The sequence below is a fragment of the Hemitrygon akajei genome, chromosome 9, assembly GCF_048418815.1.
Source record: "Hemitrygon akajei chromosome 9, sHemAka1.3, whole genome shotgun sequence".
Classification (NCBI taxonomy): domain Eukaryota; kingdom Metazoa; phylum Chordata; class Chondrichthyes; order Myliobatiformes; family Dasyatidae; genus Hemitrygon; species Hemitrygon akajei.
This window is the reverse complement of record NC_133132.1, coordinates 171343326-171367324: the sequence shown is the minus strand read 5'-3', so window position 1 is coordinate 171367324 and position 23999 is coordinate 171343326.

Sequence of the window (23999 nt, the reverse complement as noted above, 5' to 3'; positions counted from 1 at the left end):
TTTAGAGATACAGGAACGGGATCTTCCAGCCCAATGAGCCACACCACCCAGCAACCCACTTATTCAACCCTAGACCAGCATAGGATAACTTCCAATGACTAATTAACCTACTAAACTGTACATCTTAGGAGGTTGGGAGGATGCTGTAGAACCCGGAGGAGACCCATGTATTCACGAAGAGGAACATACAAACTCATTACAGAGGACGCCGGAATTGAACTCAGAACTCTGATGCCCCAAGCTGTAATAGTGTCGCGCTAACCGCTACACTACCATGGTGATCAAAAAGTAAAGTTCAAAGTTCAAAGTAAGTTTTATTATCAAATTACATATAAGTCACCATATACAATGATGAGATTCATCTTCTAATGTGCATACTCAGCAAATCGATGGAATAGTGACTATAACAGGATCAATGAAAGACCAACCAGAGTGCAGAAGACAACAAACTACGCAAATGCAAATATAAATAAATAGCAATAAATATTGAGAACATGAGATAACAAGTTAAAGAGTCCTTCAAGTGAGATCACTGGTTGTGGAAATATCTCAATGGTTGGGCAAGTGAGTATAGTTATCCTATTTTGTTCAAGAGCCTGATGGTTGAGGCTCCTGTACTTTCTTCCTGATGGCAGCAAGAAAAGATCAAGGCCTGTGTGGTGGGTATCGCTCTTGATGGACGCTGCTTTCTGATGACCATGTTTCATGTAGATGTGCTCAATGGTTGGCAGGACTTTACCAGTCACGTACTAGGTATGACTGGGGAAAGCACTCATTTACACACTGTAGAAGAATAGAAAAGCAGAACGTTAGACAGTTTATAAACACAAATCTGCAGATGCTGGTAAGGCAAAGTATGGCACACCACATGCTAGAGGAGCTCAGCAGATCAGGCAGCATCAAAGGAAAGGAATAAGGAGTTGATGTTTCAGGCCAAGACCCTTCATCGAGGCATTGCAATGAGGTTCATTAGGAATAAGGAGGTATCCTTATCAGGAAAGATTGAGCAGAAAGCATTTGTACCATAGAACCATAGAACATTACAGCACAGAAACAGGCCTTTTGGCCCTTCTTGGCTGTGCCGACCATTTTTCTGCCTAATCCCACTGACCTGCACCTGGCTCATATCCCTCCATACCCCTCTCATCCATGTATCTGTCCAAGTTTTTCTTAAATGTTAAAAGATCGACCTCTACAGCAACCTGAGGATCTACCGATGGACTACCCCTTAGGCGAACATCATACTCGACTTGTGTGATCACACTTAACAAATGTCTGGGGACCTAGGTAACATAAGTGAAAAGGATAAAAGTCAAAAACCAGGTGTTGGTGCTAGTAGATGAAATGTGAGGAAATAGGGAACTGAGTGGATAAGCCTTCTGCTGGTTTTAAATGGATCTTGATTTTATGTTATCCTTACTACCTTAAAGAGGAAATACAGGAGCCTGAGGATCCACACTCAATGCTTCAGGTTCTTCCCTCCACCGTCAGATTTCTGAATGCACAATTTATTGATCATTACAGACTATCTCTCTTGTGCTGTCTGCTCCCTCCACTCTCCCTTTCTCTTTTCCCAACCATGATTCCCCTCTCCCTGCCCCCTTCCCACTCTCAGTCCACAACAGAGACCCCTATCAGAATCAGGTTTTTCATCACTCACATAGGTCATGAAATTTCCAGTGCAATACATAAAATTACTACAGTACTGTGCAAAAGCTTTAGGCACCCTAGATATAGATATGTGCCTAAGGCTTTTTCACAGTCCTGTATATGTCACCATATACCCCCTGAGATTCATTTTCTTGCAGGTAAAACAGAGAAACACAACAGAATCAATGAGAAGCTGCACACAAACGCTGTCAAACAGCCATAGCCCAGTACTAAAGAAGACAAACTGTGCAAATACAAAAAACTAATAACAATTAATAAAACAATAAATAATACTGAGAACATGAGTTGTAGAGTCCTTGGAAATGAGTCTGTAGGTTGTGGAATCAGTTCAGTGTTGAGATGAGTGAAGTTATCCACGGTTGAAGGGTAATAACCATTTCTGACCCTGGTGATGATGGACCTAAGGCTCTGATACCTCCTTCCTGGAGGAAACAATGAAAAAACAGCCTGGCCTGGATGGTGGGGGTTCTTGACGATGGATACTGCTCGGTGTAGACATGCTCAAGTATCCTTTGGTAAGCACATAACTGAGTTATATAACCAGACACTTACATACTGATCATGTGACCACTGTCATCACTAACAATAATTTCTTGCTTGTAAAACATCCTTAAAGCGAATCACCGATTACGACACAAATTTCTCCCTGATGTAGCTATTTTATTGACAAGAAAGTATTTAGAGTGAATGCCTGATTAAGTTATGCTGCTGTTAAGTACTTATGGACACATCAGGAGCAGAGAAGGGAGCCATAAACACGCTTGTAGATAAGTAAATTTTCACTACAGTTTACTTAGGAATTTTTAGTAAACAATAACATTTAATGTAAATGTCATAGTTATAGCAAACAAAATCCTAGAGGAATATTGTATGGAACAAATAACACTAGGAAGTACTAGCCCTTCAGCCCACAATGTTGTTCCAACCTTATAATCTGTTCCAAAATCAATCGAGATTCAAGATTCTACATTGTTTTATGCCATTTCTAGTACACAATTGTAAAAGAGAATAAAATCATTAATACTCTAGATCCAATGCAGCACAAAATACTCAGTAAGATAAAGAACACAATAATAAACAAACACAATAAATATAAGTACGTAAGATAGCTTATATACATGGATTAATTGTATGTCCATAAAATGACACTAGGCACAGAAGTGTCTCTACATGAGGTGACTCTGATGGAAAATGATAAAGTAGTGGTGGTTGTGGGTATGTTGGGTGGGGGATGTTAGTGGGAGGGGTTGTTAATCCGTCTTACTGCTCGTGGAAAGTAACTGCTTTTGAGTCTAACCCTTCCGGCCTACATAGCCCTGCATTTTCCTATCCTACACGTCTCCTTCTGCCCATCATGTTTTGTTGACCTTTTACCAGACTCTAAGATAAATCTAACTCTTCCCTCACTCACGATCCTCCAGTTCCCTCTCATCCATGTGCCTGTCTAGAAAATTCTGGAATGTCCCTAATGTATCTACATCTACAACCACTCTCTGTGTAAAAAAACAGGTCTCCGACATCTCCCCTACACTTTCGTCTGATCAGCTTAAAATTATGCTCCCTGGTGTTAGTCATTTACATTCTGGGAAAATCTGAGAAAGTCCCCTCAATCTAGACCATAAGACCATAAGACATAGGAGCAGAATTAGGCCGTTCAGCTCATTGAGTCTGCTCGGCCATTTTATCCTGGCTGATCCATATCTCTCTAAACCCCACCGGCCTATCTTCTCCCCGTAACTTTTCACACCCTGACTAATCAAGAACCTATCAACCTCTACCTTAAATGCACCCAGTGACCTGAACTTCGCACCCGTCTGTGGCAGGAAATTCCACAGATTCATCACTCTCTGGTTTAAGAAATTCCGACTCGTCTCTGTTCTAAAAGGACGCCCCTCTATTCTGAGGCTGTGTCCTCTAGTCTTAGATCCCCCCACCATGGGAAACATCCTCTCCATATCCACTCTACAGAGGTCATTCAACGTTCGATGTTTCAATGAGATCCCTCCTCATTCTTCTAAATTCCAGGGAGTACAGGGACCAGGGCCATCAATCGGTGCTCATATGGTAACCCTTTCACTCCCGAAATCTTTCTCGTCAATGTCCTATGGACCCTCTCCAATGTCAGCAAATCCTTTCAAGATAACAGCCCAAAACTGCTCACAATACTCCAAGAAAGGCCTTACTAGTGCTTTATAAATCCTCACCATAAGACCGTTGTTTTTATAGTCTAGTCCTTTTGAAATCAACAATAACATTACATTCACCTTCCTCACTCCTGACTCAACCTGTAAATTAACCTTCAGAGAATCCTGTAGGAGAATTTCCAATCCTTGCCTCTTGTCATCTTGTTCAAACAGTTGAAGCTGGTTCATTGGCTATAATTAAGAGGAAGTTAGATAAGGCCCTTGTGGCTAAAGGGATCAGGGGGTATGGAGAGAAAGCAGGTACAGGGTTCTGAGTTGGATGATCAGCCATGATCATACTGAATGGCGGTGCAGGCTCGAAGGGCTGAATGGCCTACTCCTGCACCCATTTTCTATGTTTCTATGTTCACTTTTATCTAGTCTGTTTATTTATTATGTTTAATTGAGCAAATTAATACGCTGGCCTTCCCAATAATGGAAATATATCTACCAGTTACTTTTAAAGGTTATTTTACACTTTAACACATTCAATACCATTCCTATCATTGAAATCAGAGCAGCCTCCAGTGTGAATCAAAACAACATTAAAATTATTTCAGCAAGGATCTGAAGGTAAAATTGAAAATACTTTTTGACATTTAGGGTGAGATGTTTAAAGATAAATGGTGGCCATGAAGAAATTAAAATATGAAAGAAAACATCGAACTTGAATGAGTCAAGGACAGTGCACCAAATATCTTTGTTCTTGCCATGTGGTAGAAGAAATGGAGGTCACCATTTTGTGAACCTGCTCTGCAGCATCCATTTTGTGAGCTGGTCTTGCTCAGGAATAGCTGTACCAAAGTGTTTTAAAAATGGATGACATGATGCTCCTGATAATCTGCTGAACTAGAGATAATCTTGAAGTAATAAGTTATTTGCGAGGTGTTCTTTGGTACAATAAAGCATACAGGTTTATGAATAGGGGAGTCGGTTGACGATAGGTCGACGTAAGTAGTAAGGCATTGATGCTGCTTGACTTGCTGAGTTCCTCCAGCATTGTGCGTGCATTGCTCTGGATTTCCAGCACCTACAGAAGCTCTTGTGTGTAGGTGAAAATATGGTGCTGGATTTCTTGTTTTCTTTAACTATAAAAAAAGCTGCTTGTGGTCAACATAGTTGGAGGAAGGAAGGTAATTCCAGTCGATGGTATTGCTTGTTGAAACAACTGAGACCATTACAGGATGTACAGGCACCCTATCGTCTGCCATCTTAGGCCGTGTCCTTGTTAATTATGTACACCATTAATCAAACAAATATTGCTGTTAGAGAGGTGAAATTGAAGTGTGCACAGACACAGCACAATGGCACTTTAGTTTTTCACCAAATTACATTATTTCATCAGTTAAATGAAATGTGAAAGTTCCCTCTAGGCCAAACATGATACAGCTCGTGATCTGGTCCAGAAGTTTTTCCTTAAGTCACAGTACTAATATGAAAAGCATTTCTCCTCAATGGTTTTTGACTTGTGTTTCATTTTCTTTGCTTTCTACACTTTACATGGCTTTAAAACATTCAGACTGAAGTATTACTTCCAGACCTTTGCCTGTTCAATAAATTTAAAGCAAGTAGTCACAGAGAAATGCCTCTGGAACATCTGAGGCCCTCCGCTGGTCAGGGTGACTAAAGATATTGCGTCCTAGCTGTCTCTGTGATACGCAAGTCAGGCGGGTACAATACAGAGAGTAAGTTGTTGTCCATGCAGCAGGCTTCTCCTCCCAACACAGCTAATGAATCCAAAGGAATGGTACAGACCAATACAATATGGCAGCAGCCCACAGGAGTTGCCAGGCAGCAGAGATTTGAGATCAGAGTTATCTTTCTCCTAGATGAGCACCCAACCATGGCTGATGAGCCTCATCTGCCCAAAGTGACTGGTTTTAAGGCACCAGTAACCCACTTTTGCCCTTTCTCCTGTCAGCAGAAATGGTTCCACTGGGCTTAGTAGCTAAGCCACACATGAAGAACAGGAGCTGGACTTGGTTGTCAGAGGCTATTTGAGACACATGCCATTGAGAACATTTAATAGGTAGTGGGAGCTTATCCCCACTACCAGCCCTGGCTATGACAACCTTAAGGAACTATCTGGAACATAACACACACAAAATGCTGAAAGAACCCAGCAGGTCAGGCAGCATCTATGGAAATTGATAGAGTCGACTTTTCGAGCTGAGACCCTTCTTCAGGATTGGAACCAGATTAAGAAAATGGGGTGAGGAGACGGAGTACGAGCTGGTAGGTAATAGGTGAGACCAGGTGAGGGTAGATGGGTGAGGAAGGGGGGATTGAAGTGAGAAGCTGGGATAAACAGGTTGCAAAATCTCTTATAACTTAAGAAAGTTGAACATTAAACCTGAACATTTAGAAATTTTACCCAAATACCAGCATGTAGCACATTCCCCAAAAATATGAATCATTGCAACGTCACATCATAAATCATGGCAAAATCTGTCACTGGGTTTCTTGCAGCTGCCACCGATCTTTCACACTTCTCATGGCTCGTCTGTCTTCAAAAGAGAAAATAAGTTTTCCAAACACTTTTCTTAAAAAATTAGGTCTGAGCAAATTTAATGCAAAGACATCATTTTTAATAATTGGAATGTAGTGGTCATTTATCACGGGAAGGATGAGGAAGAGAGGGAGAGAAGTAGAAGTCATTTAAGGGCAGTACTAATGTATCCTTTGTAATGAGATTAGTCCTCATTAAAATTAATTAAAATTTTCATTAAATTTAATATGGTTCAAAAATAACATTGAGAAGTCCACTGCAGGGTTCTAATTAGAAAATTCAATTGGGACAAAGCTTTATCATTTTTCGAACCACTGTGATTTGACCAGACCGCTTCGTGGATTAAAACAATATAGTGATTGAAGGCTCTGGGTCTGTATTCGCTGGGGTTTAGGAGAATGAGAGGGGGATCTCATTGAGACCTAATGAATATTGAAAGACCCAGATGGAGTAAGTGTAAGCGATCATGGTCTTTGAGCATGATTGTTCTTGGCAATTTTTTCTTTAGAAGTTGTCTGCCATTGCCTTCTTCTGGGCTGTGAAGACACAGCACACGATGATGATGATGAAGACGATGAGATAGAGTGAGCATGGAGGGGATGTTTCCTATAGTGGGAGAGTCTTGGACCAGAGGGCACAGCCTTGGAATAGGAGGTCATCTCCCTTCGAACAGAGATGAAGAGGAATTTTTTGAGCAAATTGATGGTGAATCTGTGGAATTCATTGCCACCAGAAGCTGTGGAAACCACATCACTGGGGATATTTAAAGTGGAAGCTCTTCATTAGAAGGGTGTCGTAGGTTATGATCCTTTCACAGCTGAGTAGTCATGGGGCAGAGATTCCCAAGGGATCAATGGGTAAGGTGTAATGTATGGCTCCATTGCTTTTAGAGCAATGACCCCCCCATCCCCTCCTTTGCACTACATGTTCATCTGTTGTCTTTGCATGTGTATTGTTCTCTCTCTCTCTCACTGCAATGTGAATACAGTCGTTAAAGCTATTTCCCATGTGTGTGTTTTTATTTAATTGAAATGTGGTTGTGCACAGACACAACAAATTGGCGATGAGTACGAACCTGAATGTCAGAAAATATCACGAACTGCACCAACAGTTATGGCACAATTACGGGTTGAAACTGAAAGGAATAAACAGCACGAGAAGGCCGTCACAGACGCTAAAGAACATGTGAGTGCAGTGTATAGTAACAGTGAAAGACACTGAATTTAAAATAAATAAAACATGGCTTCAGTCGGAAAAGTTGATGAATTTGATAGCGCCAGGAGTCGTATATCGAGAGGGTTGAACTGTATTGTAATGTGAATAATGTAGAGGAGCAAACAAAAGCCCCTACACTCCTTAGCTTAATGGGCACAAGAGCGTACGGTCTCTTACGTAACTTAGTAACCCCTACAAAGCCAGCAAGTGAGATGTTCCACAAAATTGTTACAATTTTACACAATCGCTTGAGCCCTAAACCGCGGGTGATAGCTGAGAGACAGGATCTGACAACGGTGAGCTGGCATGCCTGGAACTGCATAGTATTACTGATGCAGATCACAAAATCAATGGATGTGTCCGGTGTAAAACTGAAAATGGAGCTGGATACAGCATCAGCTTTGTTTGTAATTCCAGAGGCTGACTACAACAGACTGTTTTCTAAGATACCATTAGAGAAGACCGCAGTAATGCTGAATACTTACACAGGTGAAACAGTGTCTCCCAAAGGCAAACTGAAAGTAAATGTGGCATACGGAGACCAAACACACAGTTAAAGGCAGGCGGACTACTCCTGCTCCTATTTCGTATGTTCCTATGAAAAGTGGAAGGCCAGCACTTCTCAGATGTGAATGGTTGGAAAGAACTCCAACTGGACTGGCACTCGATCAAAGCTCTCAGTGTGACAATGGCAGTCCAAATGGTAAATGGGAACATGACTACGCACAAATTGACCGAGAGGCCCTTATAGGGAATAAAGTAGTTACGCCATTACCTCTAAAGACAAAGGTTTACACAAGTGACAGATCAGCAGCCCCTTGTGTCCATTTTCAATCCCAGGAAGGGAATTCAGTTTTAGAAAACCTAACACATTTATTTTCCCTACATTTACACACTTAGTCCAGCGGTCGTGGAGCATACGGATCCCTTCTTTGTAGAAGTCGGCGTCTTGGACCTCCAGAAGTGGTCCACAGCACCGGGTGATTGATAAGTTCGTGGCCTAAGGTAGAAGGAGATGAGTTATTAACTTCAAACTTTCAGCATTTTTCTTCAAGGTTTTCCTTAATCCTGTCTGCCAAGGTTTTCTCATGGCCCCTTCTGCTCTCCTAATTTCCTTCTTAAGCTCCTTCCTGTTAGCTTTATAATCTTCTAGATCTCTAACATTACCTAGCTCTCTGAACCTTTCGTAAGCTTTCTTTTCTTCTTGATTAGATTTACTACAGCCTTTGTACACCACGGTTCCTGTACCCTACCATAACTTCCCTGTCTCATTGGACCGTACCTATGCAGAACTCCACACAAATATCCCCCGAACATTTGCCACAATTCCTTCTGTATCTTTCCCTGAGAACATCTGTTTCCAATTTAAGCCTCCAATTTCCTGCCTGATAGCCTCATAATTCCCCTTACTCCAATTAAACGCTTTTCTAACTTGTCTGTTCCTATCTCTCTCCAATCCTATTGTAAAGGAGATAGAATTATGAATTATGGGAAATTAAAATCTCCCATCACGACAACTCTGCTATTATAGCACCTTTCCAGGATCTGTTCCCCTATCTGCTCCTCGATATCTCTGTTACTATTAGGCGGCCTATAAAAAGCACCCAGTAAAGTTATTGACCCCTTCTTGTTCCTAACCTCCACCCAAAGTGACTCCGTAGATAATCCCTCCATGACGTTCACTTTTTCTGTAGCCATGACACTATCTCCGATCAACAGTGCCACACCCCCACGTCTTTTGCCTCCCTCCCTGTCCTTTCTGAAACATCTAAAACCCAGCACTTGAAGTAACCATACCTGTCCCTGAGCCATCCAAGTCTCTGTAATGGCTACCAGATCATATCCCCAAGTACTGATCCACGCTCTAAGCTCATCCGCTTTGTTCACAATATTCTTTGTGTTAAAATAGATACATCTTAAACCATCAGTGTGAGCGCAATCCTTCTCTATCACCTGCCTATCCTCCCTCACACACTGTCTACAAGCTTTCTCTATTGGTGAGCCAACTGCCTCTTCCCCAGTCTCTCCAGTTCGGTTCCCACCCCCGAACAATTCTAGTTTAAACTCTCCCCAGTAGCCTTAGCAAACCTCCCCACCAAGATATTGATCCCCCTGGGATTCAAGTGCAACCCATCCTTTTTGTACAGGTCACACCTGCCCCCAAAAAAGTCCCAATGATCCAGAAATCTGAATCCCATCCCCTGCTCCATTCCCTCAGCCACACATTTATCCTCCACCTCATCCTATTCCTATTCTCACTGTTGCGTGGCACAGGCAGTAATCCCGAGATTACTACCTTTGCCGTCCTGCTTCTCAACTTCCTTTCTAACTCCCTGTAGTCTGTTTTCAGGACCTCTTCCCTTTTCCTACCTATGTCATTGGTACCAATACGTACCACAACCTCTGGCTGTTCTCCCTCCCACTGCAGGATATCGCGAACGCGATCTGAAACATCCTGGACCCTGGCACCTGGGAGGCAAACTAACATCCGCGTTTCTTTCCTGCGTCCACAGAATCACATGTCTGACCCCCTGACTATAGAGTCCCCTATCACTGCTGCCTTCCTCTTCCCTTCCCTACCCTTCTGAGCCACAGGTCTGGACTCAAAGAACACTGATGTGTTTACCTCGTGTTGTGGTTCCCTCTAAACTGCACACCAGGGTGTTGGAAAATCTGCATGAGGGACATTTGGGTATAGTCAAGATGAAAAATCTCACCCAGAGCTACGTGTGGTGGCCGGAAATGGATAAACAGTCTGAAGACTTTGCCAAAAGATGTTCGGGATGCAAAACAGTTCAAAGTGTACCCCCACAGGCACCATTACATTGGTGAGATGGTGAGAGAGGCCATCGTCACCATGGCAAAGAGCACACGTTGACTTTGCTGAGCCATTCATGGATTCCATGTTTCTGATTGCTGTGGATGCTCATTCAAAGGGGCTGGAGGTTACGCCAATGAAGTCAACAACCTCAGCAAAGACTGCCTCTGCTATGGGGATACCTTCACTAGAACTGGCCTACCAGAACAACTTTGAGTGACAACAGACATGTCAGAAGAATTCTGACTCTTCATGAAGAAAAATGGCATCAGACATTTCTAGTCAGCTCCTTACCACCCAGCAGTGAATGGATTAGCTGAAAGGTTTATCCAAACCTTCATGAAGTCTATTAAAGCAATGGACAAGGAGTACACTTCTCTGCAGCAAAAGGTGGACAACTTCCTTTTTGTGTATCGAAACTCTGTTCACGCAATGACAAATCAAACACCTGTAAAGATGTTCATGAGCAGGAATCTGAAATCTTGCATAGACCTGCTGAAATGAGACCCACGGAGGGAAGCACAGAAAAAAGAGTTCAGCTAGTTGCTAAGTGAAACAGCAAGGAGCTTTGAGGTTGGACAAGAAGTCCTAGCAAGTGATTACCTAGTAGGATGGCTAAAAGAACTGGACGACTGATGTACTGTACATAGTGGACATTGGACATCAGACATGGAGATGTCATGTGGACCAGATCCTGGATACTCAGCTGAAGAACACACCCGAGTCGACTGCATCCAACAAGACAGACACATTACAGTTCCCGGACTTATCTCTCAGTGATGATGTCACTGACAGCAACATGACAATGGAAACTGAGAACGTTGTCTTAGACAAGATATCTGCCAATGTTTTTTACATATACAGTTTTATGTTGCATAAATCTAAAGGGGGAGGAAGTGCAAACTATTTATTTTAGAGCAATAACGCCCCACCCCTTAGCACTAGTATTAGTATTGTCCTCACTCTCTCACTGCAATGTTAATACACCAGTTAAAACCATCTCCCGCATGCCTACTTTAATTTAATCGATATGTAGTTGTGCACAGGCACAACAGAAGGTGTTCATTTTCAATAATTTCTTTGAGAACAACCTTGAATTTCTTTACCTCTGCTCACTTCCTAACCTGTAAGTATATTTGAAGTGGAGGTGGATAGTTTTCTGATTAGTAAGAGTGTCAAAAGTTACAGTACGGGGGAAAGGCAGGAAAATGGGGCTGGGAAGGATAATAAATCAGCCATGATGAAATTGTGGAGCAGAACCCATGGACTAAATGGCTTAACTTTGCTCCCATGCAAACTCTGGTCTTCAAACATGTCCTTTCATACCATGAATGCAATAAATCTAAAGTGGGCAATTGGGATTAGTGTGTAGATGATCATAAATGTACAGCACAAGCACAGTGGGCTGAAAGGCCTGATTCGTGCTGGCCACCTCAGTGAATATCTCTCTAATCAGCATATTTCACAGCAAGCTTTTGCTTAAAAAAACATGAAGGATCATTTATCAAATTTTAATACTATCTAGCTAATTAATTTTTTCCTGTGATCTCTACTGCTTATAATTAACTTGTTTGAACATGCACTCAGTAGCCTCTGTATTAGATACAGGAGTGGAACCAGTGTGGACTTCTGCCTCTGTAGCCCATCCACTTGAAGGTTCCATGTGTCGTGATATTGGAGATGTTCTGTACATCAGTGTCGTAACATGTGTCATGTCGCTTTCATGTCAGCTTGAGTCACTTTATCCATTTTCCCCTGACTTTCCAAATTAATGAAAAATTTTCACCCATAGAACTGCGACTCACTGCATTTTTTTTTTGTTTTCCAAACCATTTTCTGTGTACTCTTCTTTAGAAACTATTGAGTGTAAAAATCCCAGGGGATCAGTAGATTCTGAGATATTCAAACTATCCCATCTGGCACCAATAATCAGTCCACTTTCAAAGTCAGCCAGATCACATTTCTTCTCCATTCTGATGTTTAGTCTGAACACCAACTGAATCTCTTGACCATGTCTGCATGCTTTTGTGCATTGAGTTACTGCCACATGATTGGCTGATTAGATATTTGCATTAATGAGGAAGACAAATAATATGTTTTTACAATGCATTGTTTCAGGGAAAACTATTCATCAAGACTGATGAAGGGTCCTGGCACCAAACATCGACTGGATAGATATTGATTGACCTAGAATTTTGTGAATGTTGGTGTGGATTTCAGCATCTGCATAATATTCTTTCATTTAATTTTTTTTACTATGGTCTGAATACAGAAATAAAGATGTCAAATTACAATATCGGATCTTGACGAAAATTGATCATTGTGTAAAGTTTTGGTCTCCGTATCTAAAATACATGTTCATTTTTGGAGATACTACAAGGTAACAGACTCTTCAAGCCCAGCGAGCTCACACAGTCCAGTTACACCCCGTCACAGAAGAGTTCCCACAAACTACACACTCACTTTCAGACAGTAGTGTGAATTGAACACAGGTTACTAGTGCTGTAAGAACTGAAGTTAACTGCTGTGCTAGCATGCTGCCAGTGGTGTCGAGGAAGTATAGCAAAGTGATTCCAGGAGAGATTGGGCCTTATTAAGCAGAAATTGACTAAGCCTGTATTCCACATATTTTAGAAGAATGAGACGAGGTCTGAATAAATCTTCCAGTTTTTTTTTACAGGGTTCAACAAGCAGGCAGGATGTGTCCTAGGCGACAGAAGGCACAGAACCATAGTGGTCATAGTGGTCCTTATAGGGGTGGACCACTTAGGACTCAGAAGGAGAGAACTCAGTGATGTTATAATAATGCATTGTACTTGATCAGGGATTCCCAACCTTTTTTATGCCATGGATCAATACCATTTGGCAAGGGGTCCATGGACCACACAGTAGGCTTATTCAGAAAGTCAGAAGGCATGGGATCCAGGGAAGTTTGGCCAGGTGGATTCAGAATTGGTTTGCCTGCAGAAAGCAGAGGGTCATGGTGGAGGGAGTACATTCAGATTGGAGGGTTGTGACTAGTGATGCCCCACAAGGATCAGTTCTGGGACCTCTACTTTTCATGATTTTTATTAACGACCTGGATGTGGGGATAGAAGGGTGGGTTGGCAAGTTTGCAGATGACACAAAGGTTGGTGGTGTTGTGGATAGTGTTGAGGATTGTCGAAGATTGCAGAGAGACATTGATAGGATGCAGAAGTGGGCTGAGAAGTGGCAGATAGAGTTCAACCTGGAGAAGTGTAAGGTGGTACATTTTGGAAGGACAAACTCCAAGGCAGAGTACAAAGTAAATGGCAGGATACTTGGGAGTGTGGAGGAGCAGAGCGATCTGGGGGTACATGTCCACAGATCCCTGAAAGTTGCCTCACAGGTAGATAGGGTAGTTAAGAAAGTTTATGGAGTGTTAGCTTTCATAAGTCAAGGGATAGAGTTTAAGAGTCGTAAGGTAATGATGCAGCTCTATGAAACTCTGGTTAGGTCACACTTGGAGTACTGTGTCCAGTTCTGGTTGCCTCACTATAGGGAGGATGTGGAAGCATTGGAAAGGGTACAAAGGAGCTTTACCAGGATGCTGCCTGGTTTAGAGAGTATGGATTATGATCAGAGATTAAGGGAGCTAGGGCTTTACTCTTTGGAGAGAAGGAGGATGAGAGGAGACATGATAGAGGTGTACAAGATATTAAGAGGAATAGATAGAGTGGACAGCCAGCGCCTCTTCCCCAGGGCACCACTGCTCAGTACAAGAGGACATGGCTTTAAGGTAAGGTGAGGAAATTTAAAGGGGGATATTAGAGGAAGGATTTTTACTCAGAGAGTGGTTGGCGTGTGGAATGCACTGCCTGAGTCAGTGGTGGAGGCAGATACACTAGTGAAACTTAAGAGACTACTAGGTATATGGAGGAATTTAAGATGAAGGGTTATATGGGAGGCAGGGTTTAAGGGTCGGCACAACATTGTGGGCCAAATGGCCTGTATTGTGCTGTATTGTTCTTTGTTCTTTGACCCCATGCTGGGAACTTCTGTACTAGATAGAGTGAAAGTGGAGAGGATGTTTCCTACAGAGGGAGAGTCTAGGACCAGAGTGCACTGCCTCAGAATAGAAGGATTTCCCTTTAGAACAAGGATGAGGAGGAATTTCTTTAGGCAGATGATGGTGACACTGGGTAATTCATTACAACAGATAAATGTGGAGCCCAAAGCATTGGGTATTCTTAAAGGTTGATAGATTCTTGATTAGTCGGGGGTCGAAGGGCATGGGATGACAGGAGAATGGGGTTGAGAGGGAAAATACATCAGGCATGATGGAATGTCAGAGCAGGCTCGATGGGCCTAATGTCTTATGTCTTATTTTGCGCTTTTACATTGGAGTTCCCAGTACAAAGAATCCAGCAATAAAGATAAGTCACATGCTCCAAATAGAGAAAGAAAATGCAAACTATGAAACCCCAATGAAGGGTCTCGGCTCAAAACATCAACCTTCCCATTAATGCTGCCTGACTTGGTGAGTTCCTCCAGGATTTCCTGTGTGGTGCTCAAGAAAATGCAGAGGCATGTTGTAAATTAACTGTAATGGACTCATTGGTGTTTTGATGTAGGTGAAGCAGCTGCCCTATTGCAAACAGAATCATCTTTATTAGCATTGACATATGTTGTTATGTGTCAGCAGTAGATTGCAAGACAAAAAAATGCTATAAGTTACAATATTAAAAAATAGTGAGAAAGAAATTGTGTTCATGAGCTCAATGGCCATTGAGAAACCTGATGGCAGATGGAAGAAACTGCTCCTAAATCATTGAATGTGGGTCTCCATGCCAGACATGCTCTGGATGCTGATAGAGATGTTCCTTTCTCATTGCAGGTACAGTACTGCGAAAGGTCTGATACACACACACCACACACACACACACACACACACACACACACACACACACACACACACACACACACACACACACACACACACACACACACACACACACACACACACACACACACACACACACATATAAAAGACTTTCACACAGGACTGTAGTAATTTTATTTTTTGCACTGTACTACTGCCCCCCAAATTTTTTTTTATGACATTTGTGAGTGATGATAAACCTGATTCTGATTTGGGTCTCTATTGTGGACTGAGAGTGGGAAGGGAGCAGGGAGAGAGGAATCATGGTTGGAATGGGGAGAACCAGAGACACATTCTCTAATGATCAACAAACTAATTGTTTTGGTTCAAATTCTGTTACCAGCAGTTGCCCAAGCTGCAGGCCTTCCCCTCTCCACGCCACCGATGTTGTCCAAGGGAAGGGCACTAGGACCCATGCAGCTTGGCACTGGTGATGTCGCAGAGCAATGTGTTGTTAAGTGCCTTGCTCAAGGACACAAACACTCTGCCTCAGCTGAGGCTCGAACCAGTGACCTTCACTAGACCGATGCCTTATCCACTAGGCCACGCGCCAGCACAATTATATACATAGGAAGACATGAATTAGATGCAGAAGTATTCCACTCCTTGCCACAAACCTATCCCAATGTTGGACAGCAACATGTCCGATTTCATTGTTCCAATAAATGGGGTGGTACGATAGCATAATGCTTAGCCTACCACTATTACAGCGCCAGCGACCTGCGTTCAATTCCCGTCCCTGTTGCAAGGATGAGGCTGAGGATGAACCCATGTGCAGGACACAGGTGCGGAGACAGAGTCGTGAGGCGTTAGCACCATTGCGAACAGGGAACCGGTATCCAGGAGAGTCTTTACACGGAGTTTACGTAGAGTATCCAGGAAATGATGCGGAGCTTAGAACTGACAGTCCTAAGGAATCAGGAATCAAGGTTTACTCACACTAAAGTCAACAAACGAGCTGGCAAAGCATGGCTGTGATGCTCGAGTTTTATCCCATGTTCGCTAATAGGAATCAGGTGTGCTGTCATTAGTAGAACTGGGAATGATTGGAAATCAGACGAGGGGATTAAGGCACAATTAAGGAGGTAATAGCAAGATGGGGAATTGCCAGACGGGACCATGACAGCCATTCTCCCCAATGACAACACGGGTTTCCTCCGTGTGCTCTCGGTTTCTCCAATATTTCAAAGACATATATACAGGTTGGTGGGTTAATTGGATACACGGGTGGAATTGGGCCGGAGGGACCTGTTACCATAACATATCTCTAAATAAGTATAAAACAAGCACTTGTACATGTATGTCATCACATACAGCCCTGAGGTTCATTTTCTTCTGGTCATTAACAGTAAATACAAAGGAACACAATGGAATAAAACACAATAGAACACAACAGAAAGGCCTTGATAAAGTGGATGTGGAAAGGATATTTCCTATGGTGGGAGAGTCTAAGACCAGAGGACACAGCCTCAGAATAGAGGGGAGTCCTTTTAGAATGGAGATAAGGAAGAATTTATTTAGCCAGAGAGTGGTGAGTTTGTGGAATTTGTTGCCATTGGCTGCTGTGGAGCCAAGTCATTGAGTATATTTAAGGCAGAGGTTGATAGATTTTTGATTGGTCAGGACATGAAGGGATACAGGGAGAAGGCAGGAGACTGGGGCTGAGAGGGAAATTTGGATCAGCCATGATGAAATGGCAGAGCAGACTCGATGGGCCAAATGGCCTAATTCTGCTCCTATATCTCATGGTCTAATCAATGCACAAAAATTACACAAGACAGACAAACAACCAATGTGCAAAAGGCAACAAACTTTGCAAATGCAGAAAGGAAAAGAAAAAAAACACAATTATAATAAACAAATAAGCTATGAATATTGAGAACACGAGATGAAGAGTCTTTGTAATTCTCAACCTGTATTTTGCATCTTCTCTGTAACTGCAACATATTTTCTGTATTCTGTTCTCAGTTATTACCTCAGTGTAAATCTACGTGCTATGATCTATCTGGATGTCATTATCAAATGAAAGCTTTTCACTGTATGTCGTTATATGTGACAATAATAAACCAGTACCAATACCTCCACTGCACATTCTGGTCTACCCGTGGTAACTTTTCACTCCCTTGTTTATCAGGTTTCTATCTACTCCATGCCATAAAAATATTCAAAGAACCTGCTTCAAATACTGTTTGAGGACGAGACTTCCTCAGAACAGAATATTACCTAGCCATCAGTTTTCCAAATGGGCCTTCAGAATCTAAAATCTGAATTGTATAGAATACACAACCTGGAATCCTTACTTCTCACAGACATCAATGAAACAGAAGTAAAACACCAAAGAATGAATGACAGTAAACATTAGAACCCCAGAGCCCCCTCCCCCACGTACAAGAAGCAGCAAAATCATCACACCTCCCACTCCCCCTCCTCCCTCTCCCTACCTGCCTCAGCAAAAGAATCAATCCTCCCCCGACTTATCCAGCAGAAGCGTCAACCGCAACCCCACCATCCATCATGCAAGCAATAGTGAAACCCGCCAGAGACCATGATCCGGAGTCCATCAAAAACTACTGTCCATCCCAATACTTTGATGTCTCAGACAATAACAACAGAGAGAGAGGCATCTCTCCAGAGGGAGACCAACAGCACGCCGTTCCAATGTTACAATTGGTGTTTTTAGCTCTACTTGTTATGTACACCAAACTGTCAAAACATACCGTGAATTGTGTCATTTGCATTAAATAAGATCAGCAAGGATTGCACTGGACAGTGTGCGAGTGTCCCTATGATACTGACAGCAACATAACATGCCCACTAACCCTAACCATACATCTTCAGATTGTGGGAGGAAACTGGAGCACCTGGAGAAGAAACCCATGAAGTCACAGGAAGACAGTACAAACCCCTTACTGACAGCGCTAAAGAAACCCATGAAGTCACAGGAAGACAGCACAAACTCCTTACAGACAGCACTAAAGAAACCCATGAAGTCACAGGAAGACAGTACAAACCCCTTACTGACAGCGCTAAAGAAACCCATGAAGTCACAGGAAGACAGTACAAACCCCTTACTGACAGCGCTAAAGAAACCCATGAAGTCACAGGAAGACAGCACAAACTCCTTACAGACAGCACTAAAGAAACCCATGAAGTCACAGGAAGACAGTACAAACCCCTTACTGACAGCGCTAAAGAAACCCATGAAGTCACAGGAAGACAGTACAAACTCCTTACTGACAGCACTAAAGAAACCCATGAAGTCACAGGAAGACAGCACAAACTCCTTACAGACAGCACTAAAGAAACCCATGAAGTCACAGGAAGACAGTACAAACTCCTTACAGACAGCAGTTTTGGAATCCCTTTTGGAATATGATTGACTGTCAGTGACTAGTGGTTTTCCACGTGGGTCTGTTTCAGACCAATTCTTTTCACGTTATACATCAATGATTTGGATGATGAAATGGATGGCTTTGTTGCAAAGTGTGCAAATGTTATGAAGACAGGTGGAGGGGCAGGTGGTCTTAAGGAAGAAGAGAAGCTGCAAAAGGGCCTAGATAGATCAAAAGAATTGGCAAATAAGTGGCAGATGGAATATAATGTTGGGAAGTGTGTGGTCATGCACTTTAGTAGAAGAAATGAAAAGGCTAATTATTTTTTAAATGGAGCGAAAGTACAAAAGCCTGAGGTGCAAAGGGACTTGGGAGTCTATGTGCAGGAATCCCTAAAGGTTAATTTGTAGGTTGAGTCTGTCGTGAGGAAGGCAAATGCAATGTTAGCATTCATTTCAAGAGGACTATTCATTTCAAGAAGTTAGATATGACCCTTGTAAGTTAGATATGGCCCTTGTAAGTTAGATATGGCCCTTGTTAAGTTAGATATGGCCCTTGTGGCTAAAGGGATCAGGGGGTATGGAGAGAAAGCAGGTACAGGGTTTTGAGTTGGATGATCAGCCATGATCATACTGAATGGCGGTGCAGGCTCCAAGGGCCGAATGGCCTACTCCTGCACCTATTTTCTATGTTTCTATGACTAGAATATAAAAACAAAGATGAAATGTTGAAACTTTATAAAGCACTGGTGAGGCGTCTCTTGGAGTATTGTGAGCAAGTATGGGCCCCTTATCTTAGAAAGGATGAGCTGAAACTGGAGAGGGTTCAAAGGAGGTTCACGAAAATGATTCCAGTATTGAACAGCTTGTCATATGAAGAGCATTTGATGGCCCTGGGCCTGTATTCACTAGAGTTAAAAATAATGAGGGGTGACCTAATTGAAACCAATTGAATGGCGAAATGGCTTGATAGAGTGGAGTTAAGAGGATGTGTCCTGTGGTGGGACAGTCTAAGACCAGAGGACACAGCCTCAGCATAGAGGGGCATCCTTTTGGAATAGAGATGAGAGGAATTTCTTTAGCCAGAGAGTGGTGAATCTGTGGAATTCTTTGCCACAGGCAGCTGTGGAAGCCATCTTTATGTATATTTAAGGCTGAAGTTGATAGATCCATGGTTGGTCAGGGCATGAAAGGATATGGGGGAAACGCAGGAGACTGGAGCTGAGAAGGAAAATGGATCAGTCATGATGAAATGATGAAATGGCCTAATTCTGCTGTTATACCTTATGATCTTATGGTCTTAAAAGTGGTTAACTATACTTGCCTATCCATTAAGATGTTTCCACAACCAATGATCTCACCTCAATGACTCTTTATCTTGCTATCTTATGTTCTCGTTATTTATTGCCTATTATTTATATTTGCATTTGCACAGTCTGTTGTCTTCTGCACTCTGATTGATCTTTCATTAATCCTGTTATTGTTACTATCCTATAGATTTGCTGAGTATACCCACAGGAAAAAGAATCTCAGGGTTGTATGTGGTGACATATCTGACTCTGATAATAAATTTACTTTGAACTTTGATACTTTGGACAGTCATTAGAGCAGGAGCTTGATCTTTGACCCACCCACCCCTTGCTTAAAGGCATAAAGAAGGTTGGGATCCCCAGCACTAGAGGCATATTAGACTGTTGAGGATATAAAAACTACTTAAAATCAATACAAGTAGATCATTGATTGTTAAACTACAAAGCAAATAACAATTAAAATTAAACAGTCAGATCCAACAGCAAATACTTTTGCTTAACAAAATTTGGCTTCTGCACAAAATGTGATAAAGGACCAATGCATCAAAAGAGAGTGGAATCTAATTGCTCAGAACAAGTGCTTGTAAAGTTTACAATCTGGCACAAAAGCAAACTGGTGGGACGAATACTTTAAATTTGCCAGTCAGTAGGAATGTCAGTCTCTTTGACTATCATGTGGGAAATAATGAACACATCAATTCTGAAGACGCGCTCGGCAACAATTGTACCAACTGCCGGAGCGCATATGGTACGATGTAGGAATGACACCTTTCACATGACATATGGAAAGTAACTGGAGCCTGCATAAACATTGGAATGGTTTTTACTGTGCGATCCCTGCATCTGTTTAAAGTTTAAATTTTAGTATTTTGCAGTGCTACAAAGTGATTGAACACCATTCTAAATATGAACTGAAAAGGTTATACTGTCTCACTGTACGGCACTCTGTCATTTTTAGTAATACTCTCTGCTTGTTCTTATCAATGTGCAAATTAATCATTTCTTCGCACAACAGCTGTTCTGAAAAATGTTGCTTTCTGATCCTGTCATAAAGGAGAATTAAATCATTGAGGACTTACTTATTCGACAGATGGCATAGAAACTAAGAAAGAGTAAGCATGGATTGACAAAACAGTTTCAGAAGAGGCTCTGAGAGTGAGTTTGATTATTAATGAGTTTGATATGGTGAAAGGTGTTCTATTAGTAGGTACTGTTGGATTGCACTGTACCATTAGTATTTTCCTTGTAGTTTAACTTTCTTATGCTTGTTTGTATTTATATTTAATTACCTATGTACATGTAATTGTTCAGAGAGTTTTCTTGCAGTTGCTTTTGTAACAACTTGGTTGCAATTGTGGGTATCGCATTACTTGAATGGGGTATCTGATTGGTTAATTTAAGCAATGGTATTTGAATGGAATGTCTCTCTTTCCCTCTCTCCCCCCCCCCCACTCAGTCTCTTTTGCTCTCTGACTCTTTCTCCTCTTTCTTTCTCCCCCCTCTCTCCCCCTCTCTCTCTTTTCTCTCTCTCCCTCCTATCTCCTTCTCTCTCTCTCTCTCCCTCTCTCCCTCTTCTCTCTCTTTCTCTCTCAGAAGTCTGAAGACCCACACTCAACATTTTAGGAACAGTTTCTATCTATCCACCACCAGATTTCTGAATGGCCCATAAACTCAACACACTGCCTTGTTTTTTTTTTGCACAAGTTATTTATTTCTGAAACTCATAGTAACGTTTATATATTGCACTGTGCTGCTGCTGAAAACAAGCGTCACTGCCTACACTCAGTGGCCACTTTATTAGGTACATCTGTACACCTGCTCACTCATGCAAACATTTCATCAGCATGTAGTAGTAACTCAATGCATAAAAGCATGCAGTCATGTTCAAGAGGTTCAGTTGTTGTTCAGACCAAACATCAGAATGGGGAAGAAATGTGATGGAAGTGACTTTTTGCCATGGAAAGTCACTTAGATGGAGTGGTTTGGGTATCTCAGAAACTGCTGATCTCCTGGGATTTTCATGCACAACAGTCTCTAGAGTTTATCAAGAATGGTGTGAAAAATCCAGTGCGCTTCAGTTCTGTGGGCAGAAATCCTTTGCAAATGAGAGAGGTCAGAGGAGAATGGCCAGACTGGTTCAAGCTGACAGGAAGGTGACAGTAACTCAACAGCCACTTGTTATGACAGTGGTGCGCAGAAGAGCATCTATGAGCATAGAACACTTTGAACTTTGAAAGGGATGGACTACAGCAGCAGAAGACCACACAGGGTGCCAAGGAGTTCCTAATAACATAACACTGAGTAATAATAAACCTCATTCCGATTCTGGAATTGTGGGCAAGGTGGACAAAATTGCCTAATAGTTGTATTTTAGAGTATCCAAAAGGAAATGGATAAAATTGTTTGTGGGATAGGATTGTCGGGAACAGTTCAGACAAGATAAATTATCATTGGGTGATGGATGGGCTTACATTTGACCAGGAGGCAGTGGGGTCACGGTCAGGTACCTACCCCATATGACCATAAGACACAGAAAGCCCCACCTAGTCTGCTCCACCATTCCATTATGGCTGATTTATTTTCCCTTTATCCTCCCCTTCCTATAAACTTTGACACCCAGACTAATTAAGTAACTATCAACCTCTGCTTTAAATCTATCCAGTTGCACCATGTCCTGGATGATGAAGTCCTTAATGATGGATTCTGTCTTCTTGAGGCATTTCCTTTTGAAGATGTCCTCAATGGGGAGAGGGCTGTGACCATGACAGAGATGGCTGTGTCTCTTTTGATCCTGTGCATTGGCACCTCCATAACAGGCAGTGCAAGTGCCCTCGACCGTATTTCTATTGAAATCTTTGTCGAAATTTGGTGGAATTTTTGGTTATATTGTACTGGAAACTTCCTGGTTTCAGTGGTGTTACTTTGCATCACTTCAATCTGGCTATTTAATTGGTTAACTGTTATCTGGTGGGATACAATGGAATTAGTAGTCCAGACCATCTTTGTTCATTCCCTTTTCACCTTAACCTCTTTTCTTTCCCATAGGCTCTCTAACTCTTCTATTTCCCTGCCCTTCTCTTTCCCATTTCATCCCTCATCAAGTCACCCCTCCTTTTCTTTATTCTTGTAATACTTAATAAAAATGATCACATTTTTTGCCTCATTTTTGATTTCATGGAACATAGAAGATACAACACAGGAACAGGCCCTTCAGCCCACAATATTGTGCCAAACGGCTAAAAAACAAATCAAAAACACCCAAACACTTCCTCACACCCATATGCCTATCCAAACATCTCTTAAAAGATTCCCATGTATTTGCCTCTACCACCATACCAGGCAGTGCATTCACATTACCCACCACTCTCTGACTAAAAAACTTACCCCTCACACCCCTGCTCGCCTCCAATGCATACCCTCTGGTATTAGACACTTCTACCCTTGAAAATACATACGCCCTGTCTATTCTATCTAGGCCTCTCTTAATCGTATAAACATCTATCAGATCTCCCCTCAGCCTATGGCACTCCAAAGAAATCAACCCAAATTTATCCAGCCTCTTTTGATAGCACATGCCCTCTAAACCAGACAGCATCCTAGTAAATCTCCTCTGCACTCTCTCCAATTCCTCAACTTTCTTCCTATAGTGGGGTGACCAGAACCGTATACGATACTCCAAATGTGGCCTAACCAGAGTTCTTTAAAGTTGCAATAGGTATCTTCTTGACTTTTGAACTCAATGCCTCGACTAACAAAAACAAGCATTCTATAAGCATTTTAACCACCTTATCGACCTGTGTAGCCACTTTCATGGAGCTATGAAAATGCACCCCCCAAGATCTCTCGACACAGCAGCAATATTAAGGGTCTAGCTCTCAGCAGTGTACTGTCTCCTCTCATTTGCCCTACCAAGTTGCAATAACCTCACATTTATCCGGGTTAAACTCCATCTGCCATTTATATGGTTCAATTGGTCTACTTAAAGTCTGACAATGCATACAATATACAATCTGAAATTCTTACTGTTCACAGAAATCCACAAAAAGCAGAAGAGTATCC